Source organism: Phyllobates terribilis, unplaced genomic scaffold (genome assembly GCF_046119375.1).
Source record: "Phyllobates terribilis strain yellow unplaced genomic scaffold, ASM4611937v1 Scaffold_13__5_contigs__length_258822181, whole genome shotgun sequence".
Taxonomy (NCBI): domain Eukaryota; kingdom Metazoa; phylum Chordata; class Amphibia; order Anura; family Dendrobatidae; genus Phyllobates; species Phyllobates terribilis.
The window spans coordinates 183,347,061-183,360,544 of record NW_027362773.1 but is presented as its reverse complement, the minus strand read 5'-3'; the positions used below and the strand labels follow the sequence as shown (position 1 = coordinate 183,360,544).

Here is a 13,484-nt window from a genome sequence, read left to right as displayed (position 1 = left end):
CATAAAAAGAGAAAGTTAAAATCCACATGGAAAAAGATCTATCTATCAAGAAAGTTTAACTCAAAAGTTAAACTTGACTTCATGAAGCAAAACTCATATCATCTATGTCACACCAAGCACTCGTACTCTATGATTTGTGCCAATGTTCGCATGACATTTTTTCCAGGTGGTTGAAACTGACCAGGATTTCAAGCCGAAACGGCCTCAAGAAACGACAGCGATTCTTTTCCTGAATCACCCTTTTTAGTGTTTTCCAGCATTTTTGTAAACATAGTTTGGTGATGTTTTTCTAAGTATTGTTTTGGGCATCAAATGAGTTTGTTTAAGTTTCTTTTTTGCTCGCAAAATGCTGTGAACGTCACTCAGGAACCTTCCAGGGGTCTTTCTAACCTACTCATTGACTTGTATAGCAAGTATAAAGCAAGCAAAATATACCTGAAAAATGATATGCTCACTTCTGTTAACCGCTTGGCATTTTGGGAAACTTAATGAGGTTAAAAGACGCTCAATACCTGATCATATGAACAGCAAGTCTTTTTGCATGGAAATGAATCTGTTCAAACTATTGAGCATTTTCAAAGCTTTTTTCAGGAGGTGTTTGGAACAAAGTCACTCTAAATCCACCTTATGAATTTTAATAAACCTTGAACTGTAAAAGGTTCCAATTGATGATACCTTTAAATCAGATTTTTACATTTCAGTGAGGCCTGGAATTTTGTTTCCAATTGAAATCTTCCATTTTCTGAAATGTCTTCCAGAAGGATAATCACTGATATTGATCATGGTGCTATAAGAAAAGGTTTGAAACTCATAAAAGTGAAACAGCATTTGAGTAGTTGTGGCCGAGTGGTTAAGGCGATGGACTAGAAATCCATTGGGTTCTTCCCACATAGGTTCAAATCCTGCCAACTATGTTTAACTTCATGAATCATTTTGACGAATTATCTGAGTAGATCAATTTCCACATTCCAAAGTCTATCCCCCACAGAAATGGTCTGTAATCTATGGATTGTATTTGTAGAACCAGCTTAACAGCATCTGTAGATCTTCTTTTGATTAGTCAGCCGGGTGAGATGTCACTTGTGCATCACACCACCAATCAAACAAAGCTCAGAGGGTGCCATCAGGTATGTGGTGCAAATCCTCCTTTTTTCCAGCGAACACAGACCACTGCCGTGGCTGATGGACTGGGATATGAACTTTGATTTGCTCCAACTCTACTTGAATTATCTTTCCGATGGAACCTTTTAGCACACCATGAAAAATCTTTAGTGACTTCTGGATGAGCAGAAGTTTTGCAATTTCTTTTTTTCTCACCCTTTTTCCAGCTGATAGATCCAGCACGCTAATTATTAGCCAGATTTCATCAACATTTTAAAACTGTCCTTGTTGTGATATCATGGAACTTTAAGCACACTTGTGGAATAAAAAGGGAGGAGATATTAATTTAGCAATGTGTGTTAGATATACATTTGCGGAACAGATTTAGAACCAGTTTTCATCATAATGCATGAATTCCCATGTTCCACTGAGATTAGAACTCAGATCACTGGATTAAGAGTGAATTTCTCACATTTCCACTATTTACACATGCTCTTTTACTGTTTTCAAAAGAAAATCCAGCCAGCTTCATTGGTCATGTGGTTCCATGGTGTAATGGTTAGCACTTTGGACTCTGAATCCAACGATCTGAGTTCAGATCTCAGTGGAACCTGAAAAATTCTTTGTGCATAGCAGTTTTATCTTTTCTGCTCACACTCAATTTGCCAATGCACATGGTTTAACATAAAAAGAGAAAGTTAAAATCCACATGGCAAAAAGATCTATCTATCAAGAAAGCAAAACTTCATGAAGCAAAACTGATATAATCTATGTCACACCAAGCAATTGTACTCTATGACTTGTGCCAATGTTCGCATGACACTTTTTCCAGGTGGTTGAAACTGACCAGGATTTCAAGCCGAAACGGCCTCAAGAAACGACAGCGATTCTTTTCCTGAATTAGCCTTTTTAGTGTTTTCCAGCATTTTTGTAAACATAGTTTGGTGATGTTTTTCTAAGTATTGTTTTGGGCATCAAATGAGTTTGTTTAAGTTTCTTTTTTGCTCGCAAAATGCTGTGAACGTCACTCAGGAACCTTCCAGGGGTCTTTCTAACCTACTCATTGACTTGTATAGCAAGTATAAAGCAAGCAAAATATACCTGAAAAATGATATGCTCACTTCTGTTAACCGCTTGGCGTTTTGGGAAACTTAATGAGGATAAAAGACGCTCAATACCTGACCATTTGAACAACAAGTCTTTTTGCATGGAAATGAATCTGTTCAAACTATTGAGCATTTTCAAAGCCTTTTTCAGGAGGTGTTTGGAACAAAGTCACTCTAAATCCGCCTTATGAATTTTAATAAACCTTGAACTGTAAAAGGTTCCAATTGATGATTCGTTTAAATCAGATTTTTACACTTCAGTGAGGCCTGGAATTTTGTTTCCAAATGAAATCTTCCATTTTCTGAAATGTCTTCCAGAAGGATAATCATTGATATTGATCATGGTGCTATAAGAAAAGGTGTGAAACTCATAAGAATGAAACAGTGCTTGAGTAGTTGTGGCCGAGTGGTTAAGGCGATGGACTAGAAATCCATTAGGGTCTTCCCGCGTAGGTTCAAATCCTGTTAAGTACATTCAACTTCATGAAACATTTTGACAAATTATCTGAGTAGATCAATTTCCACATTCCAAAGTCTATCCCCCACAGAAATGGTCTGTAATCTATGGATTGTATTTGTAGAACCAGCTTAACAGCACCTGTAGATCTTCTTTTGATTAGTCAGCCAGGTGAGATGTCAATTGTGCATCACACCACCAATCAAACAAAGCTCAGAGGGTGCCATCAGGTATGTGGTGCAAATCCTCCTTTTTTCCAGCGAACACAGACCACTGCCGTGGCTGATGGACTGGGATATGAACTTTGATTTGCACCAACTCTACTTGAATTATCTTTCCGATGGAACCTTTTAGCACACCATGAAAAATCTTTAGTGACTTCTGGATGAGCAGAAGTTTTGCAATTTCTTTTTTTCTCACCCTTTTTCCAGCTGATAGATCCAGCACGCTAATTATTAGCCAGATTTCATCAACATTTTAAAACTGTCCTTGTTGTGATATCATGGAACTTTAAGCACACTTGTGGAATAAAAAGGAGGAGATATTAATTTAGCAATATGTGTTAGATATACATTTGCGGAACAGCTTTGGAACCAGTTTTCATCATAATGCATGAATTCCTAGGTTCCACTGAGATTAGAACTCAGATCACTGGATTAAGAGGGAATTTCTCACATTTCCACTATTTACACATGCTCTTTTCCTGTTTTCAAAAGAAAATCCAGCCAACTTCATTGGTCATGAGGTTCCATGGTGTAATGGTTAGCACTTTGGACTCTGAATCCAGCGATCTGAGTTCAAATCTCAGTGGAACCTGAGAATTTCTTTGTGCATAGTGGTTTTATCTTTTCTGCTCACACTCAATTTGCCAATGCACATGGTTTAACATAAAAAGAGAAAGTAAAATTCCACATGGCAAAAAGATCTATCTATCAAGAAAGTTTAACTCAAAAGTTAATCTTGACTTCATGAAGCAAAACTCATATCATCTATGTCACACCAAGCAATCGTACTCTATGACTTGTGCCAATGTTCGCATGACATTTTTCCAGGTGGTTGAAACTGACCAGGATTTCAAGCCGAAACGGCCTCAAGAAACGACAGCGATTCTTTTCCTGAATCACCCTTTTTAGTGTTTTCCAGCATTTTTGTAAACATAGTTTGGTGATGTTTTTCTAAGTATTGTTTTGGGCATCAAATGAGTTTGTTTAAGTTTCTTTTTTGCTCGCAAAATGCTGTGAACGTCACTCAGGAACCTTCCAGGGGTCTTTCTAACCTACTCATTGACTTGTATAGCAAGTATAAAGCAAGCAAAATATACCTGAAAAATGATATGCTCACTTCTGTTAACCGCTTGGCATTTTGGGAAACTTAATGAGGTTAAAAGACGCTCAATACCTGATCATATGAACAGCAAGTCTTTTTGCATGGAAATGAATCTGTTCAAACTATTGAGCATTTTCAAAGCCTTTTTCAGGAGGTGTTTGGAACAAAGTCACTCTAAATCCACCTTATGAATTTTATTAAACCTTGAACTGTAAATGGTTCCAATTGATGATACATTTAAATCAGATTTTTACATTTCAGTGAGGCCTGGAATTTTGTTTCCAATTGAAATCTTCCATTTTCTGAAATGTCTTCCAGAAGGATAATCACTGATATTGATCATGGTGCTATAAGAAAAGGTTTGAAACTCATAAAAGTGAAACAGCGTTTGAGTAGTTGTGGCCGAGTGGTTAAGGCGATGGACTAGAAATTCATTGGGGTCTTCCCGCATAGGTTCAAATCCTGCCAACCAAATTTAACTTCATGAAACATTTTGACGAATTATCTGAGTAGATCAATTTCCACATTCCAAAGTCTATCCCCCACAGAAATGGTCTGTAATCTATGGATTGTATTTGTAGAACCAGCTTAACAGCATCTGTAGATCTTCTTTTGATTAGTCAGCCGGGTGAGATGTCACTTGTGCATCACACCACCAATCAAACAAAGCTCAGGGGGTACCATCAGGTATGTGGTGCAAATCCTCCTTTTTTCCAGTGAACACAGACCACTGCCGTGGCTGATGGACTGGGATATGAACTTTGATTTGCACCAACTCTACTTGAATTATCTTTCCGATGGAACCTTTTAGCACACCATGAAAAATCTTTAGTGACTTCTGGATGAGCAGAAGTTTTGCAATTTCTTTTTTTCTCACCCTTTTTCCAGCTGATAGATCCAGCACGCTAATTATTAGCCAGATTTCATCAACATTTTAAAACTGTCCTTGTTGTGATATCATGGAACTTTAAGCACACTTGTGGAATAAAAAGGGAGGAGATATTAATTTAGCAATGTGTGTTAGATATACATTTGCAGAACAGATTTAGAACCAGTTTTCATCATAATGCATGAATTCCCATGTTCCACTGAGATTAGAACTCAGATCACTGGATTAAGAGTGAATTTCTCACATTTCCACTATTTACACATGCTCTTTTACTGTTTTCAAAAGAAAATCCAGCCAGCTTCATTGGTCATGTGGTTCCATGGTTTAATGGTTAGCACTTTGGACTCTGAATCCAACGATCTGAGTTCAAATCTCAGTGGAACCTGAGAAATTCTTTGTGCATAGCAGTTTTATCTTTTCTGCTCACACTCAATTTGCCAATGCACATGGTTTAACATAAAAAGAGAAAGTTAAAATCCACATGGCAAAAAGATCTATCAAGAAAGTTTAACTCAAAAGTTAAACTTGACTTCATGAAGCAAAACTCATATCATGTATGTCACACCAAGCAATCGTACTCTATGACTTGTGCCAATGTTCGCATGACACTTTTTCCAGATGGTTGAAACTGACCAGGATTTCAAGCCGAAACGGCCTCAAGAAACGACAGCGATTCTTTTCCTGAATCACCCTTTTTAGTGTTTTCCAGCATTTTTGTAAACATAGTTTGGTGATGTTTTTCTAAGTATTGCTTTGGGCACAAATGAGTTTGTTTAAGTTTCTTTTTTGCTCGCAAAATGCTGTGAACGTCACTCAGGAACCTTCCAGGGGTCTTTCTAACCTACTCATTGACTTGTATAGCAAGTATAAAGCAAGCAAAATATACCTGAAAAATGATATGCTCACTTCTGTTAACCGCTTGGCGTTTTGGGAAACTTAATGAGGTTAAAAGATGCTCAATACCTGATCATATGAACAGCAAGTCTTTTTGCATGGAAATGAATCTGTTCAAACTATTGAGCATTTTCAAAGCCTTTTTCAGGAGGTGTTTGGATCAAAGTCACTCTAAATCCGCCTTATGAATTTTAATAAACCTTGAACTGTAAAAGGTTCCAATTGATGATACCTTTAAATCAGATTTTTACATTTCAGTGAGGCCTGGAATTTTGTTTCCAATTGAAATCTTCCATTTTCTGAAATGTCTTCCAGAAGGATAATCACTGATATTGATCATGGTGCTCTAAGAAAAGGTGTGAAACAGCATATGAGTAGTTGTGGCCGAGTTATTAAGGCGATGGACTAGAAATTCATTGGGGTCTCCTTGCGTAGGTTCAAATCCTACCAACTATGTTTAACTTCATGTAACATTTTGACGAATTGTCTTAGTAGATCAATATCCACATTCCCAAGTCTATCCCCCACAGAAATGGTCTGTAAGCTTTGGATTGTATTTGTAGAACCAGCTTAACAGCATCTGTAGATCTTCTTTTGATTAGTCAGCCAGGTGAGATGTCACTTGTGCATCACACCACCAATCAAACAAAGCTCAGAGGGTGCCATCAGGTATGTGGTGCAAATCCTCCTTTTTTCCAGCGAACACAGATCACTGCCGTGACTGATGGACTGGGATATGAACTTTGATTTGCACCAACTCTACTTGAATTATCTTTCCGATGGAACCTTTTAGCACACCATGAAAAATCTTTAGTGACTTCTGGATGAGCAGAAGTTTTGCAATTTCTTTTTTTCTCACCCTTTTTCCAGCTAATAGATCCAGCACGCTAATTATTAGCCAGATTTCATCAACATTTTAAATCTGTCCTTGTTGTGATATCATGGAACTTTAAGCACACTTGTGGAATAAAAAGGGAGGAGATATTAATTTACCAATGTGTATTAGATATACATTTGCAGAAAAGCTTTAGAACCAGTTTTCATCATAATGCATGAATTTCCCAGGTTCCACTGAGATTAGAACTAGTGTTGAGCAAATATGCTCGACACTGCTCGGTACTCGCCCGAGCATCACGCTACTCAGGATGTTTAGCGAGCACTGAGCATTTCCGGGATTCTCGGGCGGGAGCTCGGGTCTCCGCCCTGCATGTTTGGCGCTCTTTACAGAGCCAATGAACATGCAGGGATTGCCAGCCAGTCACTGTAATGCCGCAGCCATGTTGTTTATGGGCATTACAGTGATTGGCTTGCCGCACAGCGTCACCTCGAGTATTTAAAACCGGGTGCCGCCATCTTGGACACAGTCGCTCCGGATCAGACAGTGTAGGGACAGCGCTGCTGATTTAGGGAGAGATATATCCTGCAAAATAGTTAGTGTAGGGTCTGTAAAGGCTGCCAGATCAAACAAGCAGTCCTTTTCAGGACTAATATCCATCCCAGGTATATCAGGCAGGCAGGCAGGCAGGCTGTATAGGAGACGCAGTGGTTATACCAGCAAACGCTACATTACAGTCCTGTGTGCTGCTCCTGTTGCTGAAATTGCTGGACTTAGCTCCAGGTCCCGGGGGCCAGGAAAAATCCTTTTTTTTAATCTAAATCCTCTTTTTTTTTCCTCCTACACAATGTACAAATACCCATCTTATTAACCTTTTGGTGTCCCCCCCCCCCCCCCCAAAAAAAAAAGTGTGCCTCTGATTTTTCAGACACAAATATATCTGTTGAAAATAGTCTGGTGTAGGCCCGAGAAATAGAAGTGTGGTTTTGCAGTTCTATGGGCCATTTGTATCTAAAAAAAACAGTTTGAGTGTGTCGCTCACTGTTCAGCCGCAAAGATATATATTTAAAAAAGTCTGGTATACACCAGTAAATTATTACTGTGGTTTTGATGTTCCACGGTAAAACATCTCTATTATCCTGTTTTTGGCATTTTTTGCTGTAAAAAAATAATAATAGTGTCTCCCTGATTTTTCAGACACAAATATATCTGTTGAAAATAGTCTGGTGTAGGCCCGAGAAATACAAGTGTGGTTTTGCAGTTCCACGGTACAAACCTCTGTATTATCCACTTTTGGGCCATTTGTATCTAAAAAAAACAGTTTGAGTGTGTCGCTCACTGTTCAGCCGCAAATATCTCTATTTAAAAAAGCGTGGTATACCCAGTAAACAATAACTGTGGTTTTTCCATCCCATGGTAAAAAATCTCTATTATTCAGGTTTTGGTAGTTTTATCCGTAAAGAAAAACAGTAGTGTCTCCTGACTGTTGTGACACAAAAATATATCTGTTGAAAATAGTCTTGTGTAGGCCCGACATCCCAGTGTGGTTTCGCAGTTCCACGGGTCAAATCGCTGTACTATCCAGTTTTGGGCCTTTGGTATCTAAAAAAAAAGCAGTTTGAGTGTGTCGCTCACTGTTCAGCTGCAAATATCTCTATATAAAAAAGTGTGGTATACCCCAGTAAACAATAACTGTGGTTTTCCTCTTCCACGGTTCTAATCTACTCTTTATTACCCTTTTTCCATTGATAGTGCAAGTGTAAGCTATTTTACTTCATTTACAATGGGCAAGGCACGTGGCAAGGGACGTGGAAGTGAACGTTCTGGTGATTGTTCGTGCAGAAGGTGGGCCGTGGCCAAGGTGAAAATGTGCCACAACCAACAGCCACATCTTCTCGCTCCCACTTCTTGACCGAATTACTAGGGAAGCACAGAACAACACCAGTATTGAGAACTGATCAGTGTGAATAGGTTATTAATTGGATAACAGACAATACTTCCAGTTACCTGGGCACCACCACCTCCGGTCTGTCTTCCACACGGTCAACTCTTAGTAGCCATGAGTCTCGACTGCATACTCCTCCTCACCCTGATGCTCCTTCCTCCCAGCATGCCGAGTGTCGTCAGACAGCAAGTGATCCCACACTTGGACACTCTGAAGAGCTGTTCACTGGTCCATTTCCATATTTGGGCCCCTCGCCTGATACGCTTGAAGTGGTGGAAGAGGAGATCCCATGTTGCGATGCCCAAATATTTGAACAGCCACGGCCACAGGAAGTCGACGTTGGCAATCTGTCACAAGAGGTGGACGATGACGAGACACAATTGCCAGGAAGTGAGGAGGAGGATCGTGGTGCGCAAGTGGAAGAGGAGGAGGTGGTGGATGATCTAGTAACTGACCCAACGTGGAAGGAGGACATGCAGAGTGAGGCCAGCAGCACACAGGGGGAGGGAGGCAGAGTACCCCAACAGGCAGGAAGAAGCAGTGTGGTGGCCGCAGACAGAAGGCAGGCAACCGTTCCCCGTAACACCAACACGAGGGACGTTGCCAGTACAAGCGGTAGGTCTTCCAGAGTCTGGGATTTTTTTAAAGACTCTGCTGATAACCCCAAAACGGCCATATGTTTCACCTGCCATGCCAGCATCAGCAGGGGTGACAAAACTACCAGCCTGATCACCACCAGCATGATCAGGCACATGGCAGCAAAGCACCCGACTTTGTGGGGCGAAACCCAGGGTCCACGACCAGTGTCAGCGGGTGTCACCACTGCTTCTTCCACTGTTGTGCGTGCAATAGAACCCCCTGTTGTGTGTGCAAGGCAATCCCCTGTCCATACTGCATGTAAAGATGCCCCCTCCTCTCAGTCTTCACTTGTTATGGCAGTTTATCAATAAACAGCATCAACGTCTGCGTCCACGTCCCATCGCAGCGTTCAATTGTCCATATCCCAGACCTTTGAACGAAAGCGGAAATTCGCAGCTAACGCCCCACAGGCCACAGTCCTAGATTCGCACATTTCACGACTGCTTGCATTGGAAATGCTGCCTTTTAGGCTGGTGGAGACGGAATCCTTCCGCAATCTTATGGCGGTGGCCGTCCCTCGGTACTCGGTCACCAGCCGACACTATTTTGCCAGGTGTGCCATCCCCGCACTACACAAGCACGTGTCCCAAAGCATCTGCCGTGCCCTCAACAACGCAGTTACTGGGAGAGTCCACCTGACAACGGACACGTGGACAAGTGCTTGTGGCCAGGGACGGTACATCTCTCTGACGGCACACTGGGTAAACATAGCGGAAGCCGGGACCCAGTCGGACCTTGGGACGGAACACATCCTCCCCACACCGAGGATTGCGGGCCCTATGTCAATCAGAGTTGCCCCCACAGTGTACAGCTCCTGCGCATCCTCCTTCTCCTCCTCCTCCTCATTTTCAGCCTCCATCTCAGATATCACCACGTCAGTTACAAGTTGGAAGCATTGCAGTACTGCCTTCGCCAAGCGGCAACAGGCTGTGCTGAAACTCATAAGCTTAGGTGATAAACCTCACACTGCTTGTGAGTTGTGGACAGCTGTGAAAGAGCAGGCAGATCTGTGGCTGAGACCGCTGAACCTACATCCCGGCATGGTCGTGTGTGACAATGGCCGTAACCTGGTGGCGGCTCTGAGGCGAGGTGAGATCACACACGTAGCATGCCTGGCTCATGTGCTTAACCTCGTGGTTCAGCGTTTTCTTAAATCGTACCCCGAGTTGCCAGATCTGCTCGTGAAAGTACGCCGCCTGTCAGCTCATTTTCGCAAGTCGGCTACAGCTTCCGCCGCCCTTGCTGTGTTGCAGCAGCGTTTGCAGCTTCCGGCACACCAACAGGTGTGTGATGTCCCCACACGTTGGAACTCTACCCTCCACATGTTGCAAAGGATTTGTGAGCAGAAGAGAGCAGTTGTGGAGTACCAGCTGCAACAAGGCCGTCGATATTCAGGTCAGACTCCACACATAAGACCTCAGGAGTGGACCTGGATGTCTGACATATGTACCATCCTGACAAACTTTGAGGAGGCCACCAAGATGGTGAGTGGCGATGACGCCATCATTAGTGTCAGCATCCCACTTGTCTGTCTTTTGCAACGCTCTCTGCAGAGAATTAAAGAGGAGGCATTGCAGCCAGAGTATGATGAGTTGGATCAAGAAGCTATAGTGGGCGATTACACACAGCCCAGCCTCATCTCATCCCAACGTGCATTGGGGGACAATGAGGGAGAGGAGGAGGAGGAGGAGGAGGAGGAAGAACAGGAGCTGCTATCATGCGTTGTAGACGGTAGTACCTGTACAAGTGTCATACCGTCGGTTCAGCGTGGGTGGCCTGAGGACAGGGGGGAGGAGGAAGAGGAGGAGGAATAGGAGAGCATGGTCAGTCGTCATCTTGGTGAGGACACGGAAATCTTGCCCATTACCAGTCTGGCACGCATGGCTGACTTTATGTTACGCTGCCTTAACCGTGACCCTCGCATTGTCAAAATGTTGGGTGACAGTCATTACTGGTTGGTGACACTTGTAGACCCCCGCTACAAGGAGAACTTTCACTTTCTTATTCCTGAGGTGGAGAGGTCTGCAAAAATGGGGCAATACCAGAAGGCCCTTGCTGCAGAACTCTTAAAAAAATTCCTATCTGAACACGCTAGCAGCAGAGGTCACAGTTCGTTGCCCAACCAAGGCGTACAGGCGAGAGAGATGCAACTCCAATCCAGCAGAGGCAGGGGAACACTGTCAACGTTCTGGGACAGTTTTCTGACACCCCCCCAGCTTACAGGCCCTGAGGTGCGGGGTACTCTCACAAGGAGTGGAAAGTTTCAAAAGATGGTGAGGGAGTACCTTGCCGATCGTACCAGCGTCCTCCGTGATTCCTCTGTGCCTTTTAATTATTGGGTATCCAAGCTGGACACTTGGAATGAACTCGCTCTGTACGCCTTGGAGGTCCTGGCCTGCCCTGCCGCTAGCGTGTTATCGGAGCGTGTTTTTAGTGCCGCTGGGGGAATTATAATTGATAAGCGCACTCGCCTGTCAACTGACAATGCTGACAAGCTGACCCTTATCAAAATGAACAAGGGCTGGATTGGGCTAGACTTCTCATCACCACCAAATGACAGCAGAGTAACATAAAGTCAAATCTACTGTGTTATTTCGGGAGGTGTATTCACATGCACCGCTTCACTCCCACACATGGGTATACGCTTCCTCGTTTTGGCTGTTTAATCTTCTTCTCCTTATCCTCAGCCTCCACCACCACTATACCACCAGGGTGCCAGCATTGCAAGTTCCTCCGTCCTAATTTTTGGCAGCTTTTGCTGGGAAAGCATAAGCAAATACCATGGGACACCCACTCCCCAATAATGGGACTTATGTTTGTAATATGCTGTACTGCATGGCTCTTGTAAGGGGCCTTGCAAGTTGCTCCTTCCTAATTTTTGGCAGCTTTTGCTTGCAAGGCATAAGCAAATACTATGGGACACCCACTCCCCAATAATGGGACTTATGTTTGTAATATGCTGTACTGCATGGCTCTTGTAAGGGGGATTGCAAGTTGCTCCATCCTAATTTTTGGCAGCTTTTGCTGGGAAAGCATAAGCAAATACTATGGGAGACCCACTCCCCAATAATGGGACTTATGTTTGTAATATGCTGTACTGCATGGCTCTTGTAAGGGGCATTGCAAGTTGCTCCGTCCTAATTTTTGGCAGCTTTTGCTTGCAAGGCATAAGCAAATACTATGGGACACCCACTCCCCAATAATGGGACTTATGTTTGTAATATGCTGTACTGCATGTGACGCGCCCCCTGGGCCGTGTTTACACGTGTGTGGGATACCCGGTGCCGGGTCTCTGGGGTCTGTAGTCTCCGTGGCGTTGACCCGGTCCCGTGGCTCAGGCTGGTCAAACCAGTGGCAGTCTTTCTTAGGTTTTGAGGTTAATTGTCCGACTGCGCCACCCGTGGATTGCGGTTAGGGAGTACCACCGCTGCGAGGCAGACCGCTGAGGCTGGTGTTGTGTGCGCATCATAGAATGGGATAACTCCCCTCGGGAGGAGTATAGCCTCAGGGCAGTGAGTGTGGATGATGGGGGTGATGGTGCACGAGCGCAGCAGGAACGACTCAGAGTCTTTGCAGTGCAGTTCAGGGTCTTTACTGATGAATATAAGGTAGACCCTCCCGGGAGTACTGGCTAGCATAAGAGGCCTGGTCAGTCTGTGAGCAAGCAGGAGCTACCCTGGCCAGGTGGAGTTGTAGGCCTCCCCGTCTGTCTGCACTCTTCCTGGCTACCTTGCTGTAAGCGGGTAGAAGTAGCCCACGTCCCTGAATGTACCGTGTAGTGCTCACCCGTATGGCTGGTGACTTGGGGCCTTCTGTTAGCCTCCACTCCACGATGGCGGTGCTGATCCCTTGCTTGTGACTGAGCCTCCGGGCTTCTATGGCCAGAGGACCTGAAATCCCCTGCCGGCTGGTTTCTGCTGCTGGATATATAAGTCCTCACAGCTTCGGACTCCTGTGTCCGGTTCCTATTGTCTTCTGCCAGGGCGAGCTCTGCTCAGCTTCCAGCCCCTGGTCTTTAGCTCCTAGCTCCTACAGAGCTCCTTGCTGTTACTTTCCCTTGCTCTCACTCTGACTCTGACTGTTCTCTGACTCACTCAACCCCGCCCCAGATCCAGTTTATAAGGGCAGAATTCTCCCCTCCCAGGACTGGGGCAGGAGTATGTTGCATGTTTAAGGGATCCTGACCAGGAAACCTCCCACTTGCTCTCCGACGTAATATCTCTATTACTGTGGTGACCAGACCCCTGGGGTGCCCCACATGGCTCTTGTAAGGGGCATTGCAGTTCTTCATA

At 43.8% G+C, this 13,484-nt stretch overlaps 5 non-coding genes across 5 annotated transcripts; all 5 read left to right on the top strand.

Annotated features, from left to right (window-relative positions):
• Positions 1 to 832: 832 nt before the first annotated feature.
• TRNAS-AGA (transfer RNA serine (anticodon AGA)) lies at positions 833 to 914 on the top strand. The gene has a single exon. It is a non-coding gene; the product is annotated as a tRNA-Ser (tRNA).
• Positions 915 to 1,642: 728 nt separating this feature from the next.
• Positions 1,643 to 1,714, top strand: TRNAQ-CUG (transfer RNA glutamine (anticodon CUG)). Its single transcript has one exon. It is a non-coding gene; the product is annotated as a tRNA-Gln (tRNA).
• An 885-nt stretch (positions 1,715 to 2,599) lies between these two features.
• Positions 2,600 to 2,681, top strand: TRNAS-AGA (transfer RNA serine (anticodon AGA)). Its single transcript has one exon. It is a non-coding gene; the product is annotated as a tRNA-Ser (tRNA).
• Positions 2,682 to 3,408: 727 nt separating this feature from the next.
• Positions 3,409 to 3,480, top strand: TRNAQ-CUG (transfer RNA glutamine (anticodon CUG)). Its single transcript has one exon. It is a non-coding gene; the product is annotated as a tRNA-Gln (tRNA).
• Positions 3,481 to 5,192: 1,712 nt separating this feature from the next.
• TRNAQ-CUG (transfer RNA glutamine (anticodon CUG)) lies at positions 5,193 to 5,264 on the top strand. Its single transcript has one exon. It is a non-coding gene; the product is annotated as a tRNA-Gln (tRNA).
• Positions 5,265 to 13,484: the final 8,220 nt, after the last annotated feature.